This window comes from Sciurus vulgaris, assembly GCF_902686455.1.
Source record: "Sciurus vulgaris genome assembly, chromosome: 7".
Lineage (NCBI taxonomy): Eukaryota > Metazoa > Chordata > Mammalia > Rodentia > Sciuridae > Sciurus > Sciurus vulgaris.
Window position 1 is genome coordinate 80,559,668 of NC_136467.1, and position 19,353 is coordinate 80,579,020.

At 36.6% G+C, this 19,353-nt stretch overlaps 1 protein-coding gene across 1 annotated transcript in view; it reads right to left on the bottom strand.

Moving 5' to 3' along the window:
- The window catches only part of TPBG (trophoblast glycoprotein), a 105,167-nt gene that overhangs the window by 27,662 nt on the left and 58,152 nt on the right, over nucleotides 1–19,353 (bottom strand). The window lies entirely within an intron of this gene.

Here is a 19,353-nt window from a genome sequence, read left to right on the forward strand (position 1 = left end):
TTGAAGGGATTCTATAGAATGTTAAATTCATAAAACCAACCCAAGACCTCTTTTCCTCCCTGCAGTAATTTTTTTAAAATTCAAAGAAACTTTCTCCTTATTTTAGCCAAGGCTTGAGGCAACCAAATAGAAGTTGGTATATGCAGTTATTCAATTATCTGGCTCCCTAATTTCTTCCTGTAGCATATTTTAATGTATGTGCTGAAATTCAACAATACAAGCTTAATTTGTTCCATACTTGCAGCTCTTAAATTCTTGAAATGTAAATATTTTTACACAAGAACACTGTAGATTTAATGCACATGAAAACAATTTTTATCTCATTTTAATAAGCACTTATTTAATTTCCTCCTATCTGCTAGGCAGAAACATAAAAATAGAACAGTTTCTTGCCCCTCAAAATCTTTACAACACAAAGTTTCAGAAAAGTCCACAATTTCAGAACAGTGTCATCTCTGCTCTGGTAGGAGGATAGTAGCCATGGCAGTGAGAAGCACAGAATAGAAATACAGAGAAAAAGCACCAACACATTGCAGAATGTTACTGGGGAAGAAACCAGGAGGTGGCAATACCTGAACATAGCGCTGGTATTAGTTTCCTGTAGCCACCAACCCAAAAATTCACTTAAAGTAAAAGGAACTTATTCTCTCATAGTTCTAAAGATTAGAAGAATGGAGTTGAGATGTTGGTAGGGCCGTTCTCCTTGAAAGGTTCTAGACAGGAGTTCTCCCTTGACTTTGCCTCGCCTCTAGTAGTTGTTGGTAATCTATGGTGTTCTTTGGCTTGCAGTTGCATCACTCTAATCTCTGCCTCTGCAGACTTCTGTTTCCGTGTATGTCTTCCTGTCCTTGTGAAGACTCCAGTCATTGGATTTAGAGCCCACCTAATCCAGCCTGACCTCCTTTTAACTTGACCTCATCTAAAAATACCCAATTTCTAAGTAAAGTTACATTCATGGTACCTGGGGTGAGGACTTCAATGTACCTTTCATGGTGGTATAATCCAACCCATAACAATACTAAAGAGAGAAAAAGGAGTTATCAAGGTAAAGCAGAGGATGAAAGCATCCATGGTCAAAGGCACAGGATAAGAGAAAGTTTGGACCTAAGATGAGATGAAACAGGTCAGACTTCTGGGCACCCAGTAACCTCCATCTATCATATCTTCTATCCTGTTTTCTCTTTCTCCTTAAACACCATTGTAAGTTATTTATCCTTGAAATTTTCTCGTTAGGGACTTTGAAGGCAGTTATTGGCTCTTGTTGCCTAGATAGGGTATTGACTGATTGACCTGATTCTTGGTGATAGGATCTTAAAATAAGTGCTAGTGGATTAATTTCTATCCCAGGAGGTGATGTGGGTCTCTTTTAATGGTACTTTCTGGTCTGTTTCACAGAATAAAAAGTGCAATCATAATTAAGTAACATAGAAAAAAATTACTAAGAAATTGCTACTGTGTTTCTTAAACCATTTCCCCTGACAATCATTTCTCCTTCCCCTGCCCTCCTCAGAGAATCTCCCCCACAAAACCCTGCTAGGGGGCCAGCCATCGAGAGAGCATCATCAGCCTGATGGACACCTAACCCAGGCTGCACCCAGGTGCTTAGGCTTCTTCTTATAAGAATATGGATTTGTGACACAAAGGCTCCAGGGATCTATGAAAGGTGTAGAACTGGAAAAGAGGGAAAACCAAAGCTGGTAGCCACGTCTGGCCTATGCATTTCCAAATACGGAAAGTCATTTTATATGGAAGAAAATGAAATCAGAACTCTGAGGTGAGCAAAGATGAAAGGCACTATGTTCTGGAGCGACAAAGATCTTTTCTTTTGCAGAGGTGACTCCATCCTTCCATGAGACCAAGACTGTGTTGCTTGCTTTTGAATCTTTAGCCCCTCCTCCCTCAACTTACGTCACACTCACTGGGGCAAGTTTCGGCCTATGTAACCAAATGATCCTTAACTAGAAGAGTCCTGTACCTCTTTATCTATCTATATCTGGAAAGGCTTTGAATAGACTCCAAAATCCTATAATCTTCAGCCATCTTCCAGTTTGGAAACGTTGACCCTCTTCAGCTGCTGTCCATCAAGCTTTCATTTACACATCACATCCCCTCTCTACCACTGTGTGGAAATAATCAACTTGGACAAGCAATGCACCGGATTTAGAAGTATAGGAACTTTGCGATCATATAAAGGTCTCCATAGGAGAATTGAACTTATTATATCAGTATCACAAGTATCATGTACATACTTTAATTTCTTTCAAGAAAACAATTCTCTTTATTGTTAAAATGAGAAGTGACTTCAGGTCCAAAACCAATGACTTTAGAGTAAGTTATCAGCCTACTGTATACCTCTCTTAAATGAAGCTTACGAGATTAATTGCTGCCTTGAATGTGATTATATCAAAGCCTATTCACTTTTCTTTGGCCTAGAAATATAACACAAGTCATGTCCTACCAAGCTTCAACCTAAAAGGAAACATAGTGAAGTAGTAAATATACAGCAACTTAAAGAGCAGTAATTTATAAAGAAATTTGTGCAAGATTACTGAGGCTTCTCACCTGAGACAAGAACATTTTGACAATGTAAAGAACAAATTGAGTTTGAACTGATGGAGTTGGCTGTCTTCTGTCTTAAAACTGCAGCAGAGTGGTTAGAGTAAATCATGGTTACAATCTGTCTGACAAAACTTACAATTTATTCTGAGAAGCCAGCATGATTAAACTGTCGACCTGTGGAGAAGTATGGGTCCCAAATACATCTTAATTTGCAGCGTATTATCTACTTTCAGATTCCTTTTTCTCAACTTACATGTTCTTCTCCAAATTTGCAGGCCTGAAAATCCAATTTAATTCATTGCAGACTGGCTCCTTGCAGAAGTCCAGCATAAGTTAGCTTGTATTCAATTGGACAACTTTTTTCTGCCTCCTCTGTCACCTCACTTCCTCAGTTGAGTCCTTAAATAGATTTGTTCCCAATCCCTGTGAGGCTAGATGTAAGAGGCAGCAAGGGAAGACTCGCTGGTTGATCTTACAGTGGTCTTCTTCCCTCCTGATCTCCAACCACAAGGGTGATTCAGCTCCATACCCCAGACATCTACAACTGCCTTAGGAAGTTTCTGAATTGGTTCCAAGACCTGTGATTGGGCTGGAACCCTAGTTATATGTCTACTCTGGTAATATTCTTCACTCTGTCTTACTCTACCCCCATCTCAGGCCCAAGATGCAGATAAAATAGTGATACCTCATGATAGACAGTACATGGTGCTATCTCGCATGTTCACTCCCTATTTATTCTCAGGAATTAACACATATGAGGCACTCGGAAATTTTTCTGTATTTGTGAATGATTTTTCTACAGATTCTTGTGTCTGGACTTACCCTCTACTTTTCTGACCATTCTTGAGCACAGGTACCTTTCAGAATCCGCTCATAGTGCTCTGACCTTGACCATCCTTGCATGGCTTCCAGCTCGACCCAATCCACAATCCTGACTCCTGTTTATTTAGTGGATTCCCTACTATAGCTTGTGACCTCATTGAATCCCTTCCTAGTTAAAAGAAATGCCACTGTCAATTTTTCAAGAGCCTTTGTATTTTAAGGGGCTTAGTTCAGAGATAATTTGTAACTTTGGTTTAAGATAAAATTAGATCAGTCTTCAAGCCCAGGGATGGAGAATGAGCATATGGTTATTCTATTCTATTCATTTTCATGCTGTTCTTCCATTCTGAATTGATTAGACGGATGTAGTAACCAAGAACAGAAACCAACCATATGATAGAAAGGCATGCAAATGAATTTAATCTTTTTAAGTTCTTCTTTTGAAAAGTATACATTTTGGAGAAATTATAATAGTAGGTAATGTATATTGAAGGCTTACTATATTCAGACTCTATGCTAAGTACTTTACTACAATATTCTCCCCTGTAATTCTCACAACAGCCTGGTAAGTTAAGTACTATTATCACTCTCCAGTTTTACAAATTTGGAGCTGAGGCTTAGAGATTATATAACTTGCCTGTATCCTGGGAAGCTGTCTTGTACAGCATTAGGAGGTAAGTGGTTCTACACTTATGCTAAGTGATGGTGGACTCTAATTCAGGAGGCAAACTCATGATGATTCTAAAGTGAACATGTTCCCAGAGTTGAACAAGGCAGCTGCCTTGTCCACAATGGCAAAAAGCAAAATCAGAGCTGAACCTGGGTCTCCTTGATTTCAAAACCCAGGCTCATCACCACTAACTTACACTGAAATAAACATTTGTATTTTAGAAATATGATCTGTCCTTTCATCAAGCAATTAGAAGGATAAATGAGGATGTATTCTATTGCAGTTGCAGGTGTTTGCCAATTTTTTGTGTGTATGCAATACTTAACACAAAGGATCCCAGGTCTCTTGGAGCAGAGCCATTTCAGGCTTAATGACACTCAGTGGTGAAAACATGTCACCATTTTAGGATAAAGGAGATCAGTGTTTGCATGCAAATAATAGTCCATAAGTGGATTTGGGCTTATGTTTATATAGGATTTATAAGGATGAGACCTTTTCCCCCTGGAGAAAACGATAGCATCATGCATTTTTATCCATCATACATTTTTAAAAGCCTAGGTTTATAATGAAAACAAGAAGAAATTTAAATGCAAAACCAGGGGAAAATTTTAAGAAGCTAAAATATATCTAATGAAATTGAATTGTATGTTATCACTACGTAAAATATACACTTATGAAAAAACACTGGAAGGGAATATAAACACACATGCAAATGGTAATAGTCACTGTATTGGAGTATGTGATTTGTTTTGCTGTTTATACTTTCTATTGGTTCTGTAATGTTACTCCAGTGTTAATAATTTTTTAAAGACAAAGCAAATGTAATTTTAAAATGCATTTTGTATATGAAAGAAATATAGTTTCACTTTAAACATTTATTTAGCAGCCCAGTTTTCCTGTTCAAAAAAGAAAAAAATCCAATCAGAATTGTTCATTACATAGACTCATCCCATGCTGCAGTTTTAAACAATCTAGGTGGGGTAATGGCCAGTTCTTCTAAAGATTGCTGCCTTCATAAGCACATTATAAACCATAAATTATTGTAATTTATGAAATGCAATAGAACAGGAAGATTATGTTTGCCTTCCTAAGCATCCATCAGGGAAAATATTGGTAATTAGTTTGCACTCAATTTGTAATTTGATTTTTCAAACTGGTGCTTCATTCAACCTTTGTTTTTTTTTTTTTTTTTTTTTTTTTTGTTCTATTTTGTTAAACTACCACTTTGAAAATATTTTATTCTACAGCCCATCATATTCTAAAACAAATGGAATTGCCAAGAATTATACCTCATCCTAAAGTCCATTTAGATTGCTATGACAAAATGCCATAAACTCAGTAGCTTATAAACGACAAAAACTTATTTCTCATAGTTCTAGATGCTGGAAGGTTCAGGATCAAGGTGCCAGCAGATTCAGTGTCTAGTGAGGGCCCATTTCCTGGTTCATAAATGGTGCCTTCTCCCTGTGCCCTCACATGGTAAAGGGGCAAGGCAGCTTTCTGGGGCCCTTTCAGAAATGTGCCTCCTCAAATGCCCCTACTTCCTAATATCCTCACAGGAATGGAAGGGGTGTGTGTTAGAATTTCAATATATGAATTTTGGAAAGACTTAAACATTCAGATATAGCATCTCATAAAAAAAGAGTGCCATTTTTAAGATTCATATTGAAAGAGGAAAGAATATTTTCTCTCTTCTTTTCAGCTTTGGTGCTGAAAGTTTTTGCCTTTTGATTGTTTTTATTGTGTTTTGTTTTTTAACCTAAGGAATAAAAGTAGTCGGCCCAAGGCAAAATGAATTAGTCTTAGCTCTGTGAGTAGTATGTCAGCTTCTCTTCTCTATTTCTTTCTGGTTGCTTTTCATGCATAGAAGTTTTATTAAGAAATGAAAGTGCCTACTGAAGTTAAATGCTTGTCTTCTCTTGCCCTCAAAAACACAGATTCAGGTGGGAGAAGGCAGAAAAGGAATAATATCACAACAGGGGTACAAGTGTGGTTAAAATATATCATTTTAGAGGCTATGATTATATCACCTTTATTTGAAATGTCTTAAACTTGGATCAAGTGCAAGTGTAGAGATGACTTAGGACCTAAATTCAGTGGCCTTGGTTAGAGATCAGGCTCCCTTGTTTTCCATCTCTAACATGGGGTATGTTTCTTAATTCCTTATCTCTGTAACAGTTTTATTTCTCAAGAGAAATGAAAGTGTTTTGTAAAGCACTGACCGTCCCTTCCCTACCTGCACACTATTATAGTACACACTGGTCTGTCTCAGTTCACTGCCTCTTTCAAGCAGTTTTCTCAGACTTCCTATCTTGCTGTCATTCTCCAGGCACTCAGACTCATGGATTTGAGTCCAGTTCATTAAGGCATCCAGTCGGACTCATGGCTTATGGTACACAGTGTTTGCCTCCCCCTTGGTTATTAGCTGTGCACCTGCCCCTGATATAGGTGTCTATACCAGCCTCATTAGACTTGTCTTCTCGGCTTATGCATGGACCTAGGAGGCCCTTCTCTCCTCCTTGCAGCCATATTAATCCTACAAAGGGAGAGTTGTGTAAAATAACACCAAGGTGGGGAAATCAAGAGCAGGTTTTTATAAAGAGAAGATTGAAAAATATCTGAACAGGCCACACTGAGTTGGAGATCCATGTAGGAGATTCATGTCATTGCATTCAGGTAGGATGCACAGTGGAGATATTTAGGAGGCTGTTGGGCTGGAAATACGGATTGAGATATCATAAACCTGTTAGTTAGATGTGAAGCCCAGGATGTCGTTGAGATTGCCCAGGGAGGATGTGTCAAATGAGAAAAGAAAAGAGAGTATAAGGGAGATGCCAGGTAGATTAAGGTTCAAAATGTATTCATTGAATTGAAACAATGAATAGTTATGAGTAGCCCTGGCAAGAGCAATGTCTAAGGAGAAGTAGGAATAGATGCACCCAGGTTGCAGTGGGAATTAGTAAACTTGGCGAGGGGAGTGTTTTTAAAGTCATTAGTCTGCTGTTGTCTGTAGGTTTTACGTGCTAGCTAGCCAGTCATAGAGGAAGGGGCGGGAAAAGTGCATTGCAGTCTTCACAGAAAATGAAAAATGATGGTGACAAGACTTAGAAAATTTGGAAAATCTCACCTTGAGATTTGAAGGAAATTTATAATACCAGCATTGTTTGTTTAAATCTAAATCATAGCAAGCCTGTTGTATGCTCAGTGATTTTTTCAAACATATTTACAAGACTCAAATGATTTGAGCAAAGAAAAACTTTATGAAATGCTATTTTGAATTCGTCACTCAGGAAATGAGAAGATCTTAATTCCTGTGGTTTTCATAAAAGAGCAGTGGTGTGTGTGTGTATGTGTGTGTGTGTGTGTGTGTGTGTGTGTAGGGGATGGTGTGGGTGGACAATGGAGACACTGAGAGGGAAAGTATAAGTACTTGCTAACTCTCAAGTCCAGTGGGAGTGCTAATAACATGGCATTTCCAAAACAGTAAGAAAGGATATGGGAATATGGAGAGGAATTTGCCACATTACCTGAGAATATCTGAATTAGAGGTCTTATGGTTTGGCTATTAGGTATCCTCCAAAGCTCATGTGTAAGACAATGCAAGAACATTGGGAGGTGAAATGACTGGGTTATGAGAACCTTAAATGAGTGAATTAATCCCCTGACAGGGATTAACTGAGTGGTACCTAAAGCCAGGTGGAGTGTGGCTGGAGGAGATGGGCATTGAAGGCATGCCTTTGGGGTATATATTTTATATCTGGCGAGTTGAGTCTCTGCTTCCTGGAGTGATGTCTTGGAATAAACTCACATTGCCAGTAGTTCTCTCTTTTCCTATATCTTGATGTGTTTTTCCTTAGTCATCTCTCTTGGAAATCATCAAAACAGAGATGCTGATTCATAATCCTGAATAATTCAGAAGATCTCCCAGAGCTGGAGTTTAACAAAAACATTTATATATATAAATATATATATACATATATATACACACACATATACATATATATGTATATACACACACATACACATATATATTAATTGTAGATGGACCCAATACCTTTATTTTACTTATTTTTATGTGGTGCTGAGGATCGAACCCAGTGCCTTCTATGTGCTAGGTAAGTGCTCTACCACTCAGCCACAACCCCAGACCTATAACAAAAACATTTCTAAACATTTCTAAAGACAAAATGAGGGATTGGATTTCTTGTTTTCAAAACTCCAGATATCAAATGTTGCAATGTTGTATTTAAGGGTTCCATGAAAATAATTATTTGAAATCTTTCCTGTAAAGATTGGTTTTTGCAGAGTGCTACCTAATCAGGTTAGTTAGGAAATTTATGCTTATTTGATAAAGGACTAAAGAAGTTTCCTAAATAAGTTGTATAATGGAGGCATCATTAATTGCCATCCTAGCTCAAAGAATTTGAAGTTGCTTCACCCAAACACTTTGTTGCTATTGTAGGGATGCCCTGAGATTTTAAGAGGGAAACTGTCCCCTCAGTGTAAAGTTTTATAAAGTCTTGGCACACAGACAAGCATCGGTCCTGGTAGGCAGCCTCTGTGGAGGTCAATGGAAGAACATCAAAGGATCCCCAGGAATGGATTACCCATGCCCGTGCTTGCAAGAAAAGAGAGTATAAAGAGGGTAGTCCTAAGGAGGGTACTCTGCTCCCTCCCAACATGGGCATTTGGACACTACCCCTCAGGGTTCATTCTGTGGCTTTCATACTGTACTTGGAGAGCATGGATCCTTCGACCAACATGTTTTTTTGTAGTCCTCTCTTCTCTGGGTGTTGTAGCTTCCTACTTCTCTTCTTCCAGAACCCAGCCCCAAGGAATATTTCCCTCCTGACACCAGCCTGAAGGAGGAACCCTCATTTTTCCTGACTGCTTTCAAAAGACATGTTTTGTTGTTGGTGTTTCCTACAGAAAGATTTTTCTTTTTTTCTTTTTGCCCTTGCAGTGCTGGGGATCAAATTAAGGACCTCATGCATGCGGGCTAGGTGAGTGCTCTACCTGTGAGCTACATCCCAAGCTCCCAGACCTTTCTTTTAGGTTCTCTGCTTTAAACAAACAAAATCCTTCTTACTATACTACCCACTACTTAATCAATCAAAAGCCAGTTCTCCATTTGATAGAAAACAAAGACAGCTTGAACTTTAAACCCTTCAAGGGTGTGGGATTGGGAACGGGAGGAAAACAAAAGAAAACAAAACTGCTAATTGACATTTAAAACAGCTTGTTACTATCCTGCCAAGGTAGCAAAACATCTAACGTTTGTGTTTTGTCAGAGTTTAAGTTTAACCCAAACAAATCGAATATTTAAGAAAAAATAAAAGGATCACTGAAAAGCATACCTAAATTGGTTTTCTGAGGGCAAATGTGCAGGCTACATATTTAGCTTTTTTCTTCATGACCCACAGTTAGGCACTGTGATGGCTGTTTTGTTTTTGTGAATTAGAAATAAAGGTCTCTATTTGAATCACCCCTGATTTTTTTTTTTTACACCAAAATGTTAGAATGCCAAATTTGGGGTTACTACGGCTTGGTACACCTGTTTTATTCACCAAGCAGTAAAAAGGTTTTTTAGGGAGGATTAAATGCCGTTTAGACTAAACTACGAAATAATGAGTTTATGATGGAAGAGACCTCATCCTGGTGTCCACCTGCTTTAATATTGATTCAACAGCAACATTCATCTTTAATTTTTAATGTCAACATGCCATTCTGATAGTAGAAGCAACCTGGAGCCAAGAGTGCACTCTATCTGTGCTCTGCTTGCAACAGACACTCTTTCCTTTCATAGGTCACTCCGCACATTTTGTTTTTGGCAAGCATTAAGGAAGAAAGAAACAACACCTTTTCCTTTCATTGTGTCAAAGATAAGAACTCTTATCAAGAATATTTTCATATTGTTGAGCAAAATAGAAAGAATAGCATTTTCAAAACTCAAGGAAGTGTATTTTCTTCCAGAATGCTCTTGCTGTTTGATATTATTTTTATCTTTCCTACCCTTTCCACCTCCCATCAAAACACTTCTTCCAGGTACATCCATGTGTAGCTCAAATATCAATTTGACAGTCACATCTTCTTTGACTATTCCCAGAGTTAAGTCAAGGAATAATTTAGGAAATGATTAGTCCTGTCAGATGGATTAGGGTAACATGACTAGGGTGGTAGCAGTAAAGGTGAAGTGGAAAGAATCAAGGAACATTTTACATTTGTTGAGCATTTACTAGGTGTCAGACATGGTGCTGTATACCTCTTATCTCATTTACCCTTAAAATGAACTTAAGAAAAAATATGGCATCTCCATCTTATAAATGAGGAAAACTGAACTATTTGAGGTTCTATAACATGCCATAAGTCACACTTAATTGTTGGGGCAATTATTTGGATTCAAGTCTGCTTGTCAAAAAAAATAACATAGATATATAGACATAAGTCTCTCTACAGGTATGATGATTAATTTTATAAGTCAAATTGGAGGGTATTTGGGATGAGATTAACATTTTAATTGATAAGCAATGGGTAAAGTAGATTGCCTTCCATAACTCATCTGCTTTAGTCACCTTTTTCATTCCTGTGACCAAAAGACCTGACAAAAACAATATTAGAGGAGGAAAAGTTTATTTGGGGGCTCAAAGTTTAAGAGGTTTTAGTCCATAGATGGCCAGCTCCACTCCTCTGGGCCTGAGATGAGGTAGAATATCATAGCAGAAGAATGTGGTGGAAGAAAGTAGGACATGGCATGATGATCAGGAAGGAGGGAGTGAGAGAGAGAGAGAGAGAGAAAGAGAGAGAGAGAGAGAGAGAGAGAGAGAGAGAGAGTTCTGCTCTTCAGGGACAAAGTATGTACTACAAAGGCATTCCCCCAATGACCCATCTCCTCTAGTCACACTCCATTTGCTTACAGTTACCACCTAGTTAATCCCTATCAGGGGATTAATGTACTGGTTAGGTTAAAATTCTCATAACCCAATCATTTCACCTCAACTTTCTTGCATTGTCTCACACATGAGTTTTTAGGGGATACCTAATATTTAAAACATAACATCGTCTAATCAAAGGCCTTTAATAGAACAAAAAGATCAACTTCCCTGAATAAGAGGAATTCTCCAGAAGACTATTTTGTACTTTATCTCTTAGATTTCCAGGCTGCCTGCTCACAGTGCACAGGTGGACTTGACAATTTCTATAACCATATGAGACAATTCCTTATACTAAATCTTTCTCCCCGTTTCTAAACACACACATACCCCATTTGTTCTATTTCTCTGGAGAACCCTCAGACATTATCTATCTATGTAGACAAAAACAAGCATTTGAGAGACCTATGACTAACAGGTGATTATAACATTGAGATTACAAGTCACCAGCCCTGGACATAACTATTGTAATGAAGTATGAAGAAAATGACCAATTAAAATGTTTATCTTCCATTTGAATATGTTCTTTCCTGAACATAGGTGATTTTCAATTTTGAACATGGTTCTCTATATGATTGATTAGATACCTTACATAATAAATACGTATTTTTGAGACAAATGCCACATACACACATGCACCGGCACATGCACACACACACACACACACACAATCTTCACTAAGGATATTCATACATATCTATAAGGGAGATAAAGACTTAGGCACCTTGCTGTCCTTTATTATATCTAGGGTGATGTGAAATGAATTTGGCAGCTCATCTAAGAACTCACGGTAAACATGTCTTTACCACAGACACATTTTCTTATTTCACAATAGGCTGCATCTTTGTTCTTGTGGCAGGGGCAGTAAGATGCCTCCCTCTGAGAACCTGGGGACTTAAATTGTGAAGGCCTGGCCAGTTAGGCAAAACAGAGCATGGTGAACAGCAAAAATGTACTTCAGCTCTTCTAGCTCAAGTGGCTCTCATTCTAGAATGATACCAAAGGGACTCAATAAAAGGATATTAAAAGACTGAAAATGTCATGGTGACATTATCTTTTGGAAATACCAGACCATCAGTTAAAGTGCTGCTTCCCAATGGTGCAGTTTGAAGGATTTGTTGCTGGAATTTGTGGGTTGTCTATAGCAGTTCTCAGAAGATGCTTTATTGAGAGTTTTGTGGGTAAATCTCCTCCCCCCAAACTCAGCAGGAATTACATCAAATTGTGCATTCAATGCACATCCTAGCACAATTTTTAGTGTTGGGTAAATGGCCATAAATCAGGCACATGTGACAACTAATTGCATTTAGTTACAGAAAGAAGTTTTAGAGTAAAAACACATGTGCCTAAGGCGCCACGTTTCCTGTGAAGAACAGCATAGATTTTTATAGGACTATAGAGAATACTTGAAGTAGCAAAGATTTTTATTTCTCTTTTTGAGATTTATAAGAACTTTATCAATAGTGTAGATACCCTAGCCACATCCAGAGTGTGGAAATGCAGGTATATTTTTGCTAAATGGTATAGATTCCTTCCAGCAAATGCAACTTTAAAGCTTATTCCATTTCCCTCTGATGTCCTTTATAAGTTTGAGATGATTTCCCAAAGGGTCAAAATCTCCTAACAATATAAGTTGCAAACTTTCAGTGAAACAATGGGTAGCCTTCTGACCTGACAGCATTTAGGGTCCATTAAATATTTTGTTGGCAGATTATTAGCTCAAACTCAGGTACTCAATCTTTCCTTGCAACTTTCTGGCTTTTTGACCAATATCATTTCTTCCCTCTGTTTAATACATTTTCTCCAATACTCCAGATATTTTTCCTAGTTGTCATTATCAACCATATCATTATAATTCTCATGCCATTATATATTTGACATAGAATTATTGGCAGACAATCACAGGCCAGATACTGCTGGACACTGGAGGATTGTAGATCAAGAAACAGTTTCCTACCCTCCAGGAACTTTTGGTCTATAATAATAATATTTAATGCCTGATTAATACTAAAATCTGTATGTCATATCACAGTTTACAAAACACATTTATATAAACCATCTCTTTTAAGCTTTTAACAACCATTTCAACAGTAGGTAGTTTAAGTATTTTATACCTTTTAGAGAATTGGAGTAACTTGTCCAGTCCTTGTCCATGTCCTCAATGGAGCATGCTGGTTCAAATCCTATGCTCTTTTCTATGTAGCACACCTTTTTTTCTTATGTTAAACAAGACTTTTTATTTCTCTTTTGGTCTAGTCTGTGCCTAATAGAGCAGTCATTCATTCCACATGTAGAAAATAGGTGCTACTCTAACTAAAATACAGAGGTTCTCAGTCACCTGATTGTGGCTTCTGTTACATAAGTGTAATGACAATGAAATGGCATAGATTCCAGGTTTTCTCTGCAACTCATTATTTCAACATTCCATAGAAAAAGAGAGATTGAGTTGTAGCCAAAAGATATAAACCTAGCCTAAGCATGTAAAAAGATGAATGATAGTCTTTTCTCAATGTAGTGTAGCAAAATAAGTGTTGAGAACCATTATATTATATGATACATTTCCTCCTTCAGTTTTCAGATTTTAGAATGCAAACGATATGCAATGAAATTAGTTCCCTACTTGCTCAGTGCAGAGAAAATTGAGGTTGTCTCAACAACATTCATTCTAACTTTCACCTGCCTTGTGATCTAGGTGGAAATGATCTCTCCACTCACCCTTGCAAAGATGGGTTCTGATAGACTTATCCAATCAGAGAAGAACATGCCAGTGTGATTGATAAAGGATGACTCAGCTAAACAAAGGTCAGGACTCTTATATGACAGCTAGTTTGGAAAAGATTCTTTATTTCTCCAGTTTCCCTGTCCTTTCTCTCCCAACCCATAGCTGATACGAACAAGGAAGCATGAAAGACATGAGTGTTGGAAGCCATAATGAAAACACGAAGGTAGCCAGTGTTAGGATGATGCCAACATGAAGCCGGGTAGAGCTGAGGAAGCTGCAAATAAGGCCCAGAATCCCGGCTGAACTGTGCCTCAAGTCCATCCTCCATTTGGATTTTTTTGTTTCTATGTCAATAAATTGCTCTAATTATTTTTAACCCCGTTTTGGGTTTTGTTTTTCGCAACTAATAGTATCTTTACTGAAACCATTCAGAATTTGTAGTTAGAAATGAATGTCAGAGCTGAACATCATTTATAAATTTGAACTCCAGGAAGATGAGATAAATCTTCTTGTACATTCATTTTTAAAGAAACAAATAAAAAGGATATAGAAATTATTTATGGACCTTCAAAAGTGAAAAATTCAAGGGGATTTTAACTAGGCTCAGTTTTCTTTAAAACTAAAAAGATTCTCTCTACGATAACAAGATTTTACCCAGTAGGTGGCCTTATTGCTCAGCATTAGTACATCAATCCCACTGAAAACTGAATGTTTAGGTCCATCTCAGTCGCCTAATCACTGTACAAATTGGTGTACTTATGAAGTGATTGATTTCCTGCCACTTTGGGGATAACATTCTGAAGTAGTTATTCATAAACTAATGCTCTTGAACACAATGTTTAGCTTTCTTTGAAGACAGACACCCATTAGGTTAAGTAAGAATTATAATTTTCCTGAAAACTATCATTATACTAAGATCTTGATCATAGATCCTTGATTAAAATTTCAAGAGATGAACAAATCCCACAAGTAAAATTCAAGTTTAATATATTGCTAAAGTACAAATGATTCAAATGAAATAAGAAAATCTAAGTTTAATAAAAAACTGTCTTTCACTCATAATAGAAGTGTAAACAATTGATGAATATATTTACAAATTGTGTTCTGATAACGTGTAAGACCATATGATTGATTAGGAGGGTCACTAAGCCATTATCTATCCAAAATATCTCTACAGGTTATGAATGTTGCAACTATAAGGAAAACACAATTCACAACATCCTACTATCTGCTCCCTACTCTATCAATCCAGAAATGGACTAGCTCTATACTCCACTGCTGATTTTATATCTTGGATCACAGACACATAAGAGTAGAAATATCCTCTGGAGAGAATTGTTCAGCTTTCAATATCTGATAATCTTTCTAAATGGAAAATACACCTTAACTGCAAATTGAAGCAGTAATTTCTGTATGTAAATAATTTCTTTAAGTATGTATAAGCCAATTTGTAACAAATTTTAACCATATTCTAAACTAATGCATTAAGTCATACATACTTAAATCACATATATTCAAAGTCAATTTTCTCAGATACAATTAAGTTTTATCCACTTATAAGAAGTCAGGATTTCTGTTTGGTGAAATTTTTCATGATTTGCATTATAATAAGAATTTGAAATTGACATTGGATAACCCATTCTTTGGGCCTCAGTTTTTTTAAATGTATTTTTAACTTATTTTAATTAGTTATACATGACAGTAAAATGCATTTTGACACATCATACATAAATGGAGCATAACTTCTCATTCATCTGTTTGTACATGATGTAGAGTTACACAGGTCAAGTAACATTATATGCCCATAGGGTAATAATGTCTGATTCATTCTACTATCATTCCTACTTTATGTCCCCTTCCCTTTGTCTAGTCTAAAATACCTCTATTCTCTCCCCACCCCCTTATTGTGACTCTGCATTCCCACATCAGAGAAAACACTCTTGGGCCTGTTTTTTTTTTTTTTTTATCTAAAAAAATAAAATGTTTAGACTGATGATCACTAAGATTGTTTTTATTAAAAATTACAAAGGTAATTATAATACCATACCATCAACAACAAAGTATAATCACAAAGATTCAACTAAATGCAGTGGTAAAATACATAAAGACTGATCTTCATTGTTGCTGTAACTACATTAGTAGCTCTGTGATTATTAATAAGTTGAAATAGATTGATAGTCCAAGATTTTACATATTCTGAATATGTAAACTTTTTTGGAGTTAGTTCAGGACCAACAGAATATTTCCTCCTTCTTCTGAGACAAGACCCACAAAGAAACACCATTTCTCCTTGTTTTTCCTGGAACAGAAATAAGTGCCCAGGATGATCCAATAAGCAAATTAAAAGGCAGGATACATTTCCAATAGATCACTCTTGGTAAGACATAGTTCTTTAGTTGATGATGGCAGCTCTATCCAAGTGGGGGGGGGTGTTAAGGGAGAAAGCAATCCAACAGAAAAAGGGAAACACATTTGGTTGGTTAGAAATGGTCTATTTATAGCCTTGAGCATTCATTTCCACCAAATTGAAACCATCCAGATACTTCTTTTTAAACTGAATAATTATTTAGATTTCAAAGAATTAAGTGGAAACTTGACTTTCAAGCAGTAACAAAATGAAAACCAGTACCAATTTCTGAATATATTGTTACAGTTACTTTAGCTTCAAGGTCTCAGTGCTCAATCATGGAGGAGAGGAGAGACAAGAGATGATTTATTTCTTTAACTGGATTTGATTTCCTACAAAGTCCTGGTTTATTAAAGTCCTCTACATTTATGCATGTCAGTTGTTTAATTATCGCTTCACTATTTTTCTAAATACCATCAGAAAAGTCATCTTACATACAGAAAATACTTAAAATAAAATATACTTACATTTTGAAAAAAATCTAATATATCCAGTTTTCTAAAAGTGGAATGGTATTATTTGTTTATCCAACAAGTATTTATTGAGTACCAACTCTGGGCCAAGCATAGTGCTGGGCCCTGGAGATAAAGGTTAGTAAGACAGACCAGATCCCCATTCTCATGGAGTTTGCAATCTGAAAAGGAAGACAAACAAATGATTTCACTGCAGTATGACAGGGGTTAGGTAGTGAACAGAGTGCTATAGAAGCACAAATTAGGCACCTCTATTCCAACCTTTTATTAAGGAGGCTTCTCTAAAGAAGTGATATGCAGGCTTAGGAAATGATTTGGGGTTTCAGCTAATAGTCATTTGTTTCTAATAGCAGATGACTCAAACATAAAGAAAGTGAGTTTCTACTATGTGCCGACACTACTCTATATACTATATAAACTTAATTTTATTTAATTTTCACAGGATGTCTACTATTATTCTTATTATGAAGATTTGGCTTACAGAGATTTACTTGCCCAGTGTCATATGGCTAGTAAGCAGCAAAACCAGTATTTAAAATAGTCTGTTTGATTTCAGAACTTGTATTCCTAGTATATTTAGTTGCATGAAAGAAAATTTTAAGCTAAAATGTGGGGGAAAATTTAAGTTTACTTACTCCTTAATATAGCATGGTAGTTATCATTGGAAAACCTAATTGACTTATCATTGAAGATGGTGGGCTGATCACAAACAATTGCTTCCTGTCTCTGTAGAGACTATTTTAAAATTTTAGGGAAAAAAAATCTATCTAGAAATCTACAGTGATTTATAGAAAAAGAATGTAGAAAGAATCATCATTCATGAACCATAGATTTCAATGAGTTTCTGAAGAACGAAAGATCATGGTCACTGCTGAAGCAGCAAGAAGTTGAAACCTTACAAAGTGCAGAAGTGAACAACACATATGGAACAGATTTGCCTCTGGGAACTTGAGAGACCTCAAAAGTGGAGTGGGAATGAGAATGGAAAAGTAGAATTGAGGACCAGGAGTGGAAAAATGAGGTTGATTGAAAATATGTATTTGTAACAGTTGGACAAACCCTTCTGATACAGAGATTTACCAATAATCAGGAATTGAACTCTAAAGCAGAAGTAGAAAGTCTTTCTTTAGAGATGCTGAGTGCCTCCAGAAACAAGATGTTCCAGCATCCTCTAATGAAAGGGCTGACTCTTGATTTGATCCACCTACTTTAAAGCTTGTCAACAAACCAAATCAGATTTTGGTGATTATTTATAAATATGAGGAATCAACTAGAACACAGACATTTGAGATAAACTTCCAACATGAACAAACAGTGGAGGAAACAAGCAAAAAAGGGGAAAGAAAGAAAACAAACAAACAAACAAACTGAAACAAAACAAGAGTAAGAAAGAAAGAAGGGAGAGAGGAAGCGACAGATGGAGGGGGAGAGTGCACTACAATTAGCATTCTTTGAGATGCAAGAGAAGATACTGCATCCATAAAACACAATCACTAACATAAGAAAGTTAATAGATGATGTCTAAAATTGATAGATCAAAGAACAAATCACATATTATTTAAAGATTTGGGATTAACTCCTGGAAGAATCAAATAAAAGAACTACAAAGGGATTGGTTACCTCTAGAAAGATGGACTTGAGTTAAGGAGGGCTTGGGGCCTAAAATTATTTTGTCACTAAGAAGATGTGGTTGCTATTTTTTTTTCTAAAAATATATGCATGTTTGTTTTAGTCAGCTTTTTCACTGCTGTGACTAAAAGATCTAACCAGAACAATTTTAGGAGGAGAAGTTTATTTGAGGGCTCATGGTTTCAGAGGTCTCAATTCACAGACAGAAGGCTCTATTCCTCAGGGCTCAAGGTGAGGCCAAACAACATGGCAGAATAGTGTGGTAGAGGAAAGTAGCTCACATGATGATCAGAAAACAGAAAGAGAGAGACTGCTCTGGCTAAATACAAAATATGTACCTCAAGGCCATGCTGCCAGGGGTCCACCTCCTCCAGCCACACCCTAACTGCCTTCAGTTTCCTACTCCATCAGGGGATTTCATGATTGGATTAGGGGTTTTATAATCCAATAGTTTCCCCTCTAAACTTTCTTGCATTGTCTCACACATGAGCTTTTGAATGATACCTCATATCCAAACCATAATAATGTTTGATTTAGCATATGTAAATCCATAAATGTAATTCATTACATAAACAGAATCAAGAACAAAAATTACATGATCATTTCAATAGATGCAGAAAAAGCCTTTGACAAAAGCCAGTACCTGCTCTTGTTAAAAACACAAGAAACTAGGTATAGAAGGAATGTACCTGAATACCATAAAGATTACATATGACAAACCCATAGTCAACATCATACAGAGGAGAAAAATTTTAAATCAGGAACAAGACAAAGATGTCCACTTTCACTATGCTTATTCAATATAGTTCTTGAAACTTAAACCACAGCAATTAAGTATTAGAAGGAAATTAATGAGATACAAATAGGAAAAGAAGTCAAACGATATTTGTCTGCTGACAACATGATCCTATAGTTAGAAAACCCCTAAAACTCCTCCAGGAGACTTTTAGAACTGATAAACAAATTCAGTGAAGTTGCAGAAACAAGATCAGTACACAAAAATCAACAGCTGTCCTATACTCCAATAATGAATCCACTAAGAAAGAAATCAAGAAAATTACTCTCTTTATAATAGCCTTTTAAAAATACTTGAAAATAAATCTCACTAAGGAAATTCTACAATGAAATTTATACAATAAAAT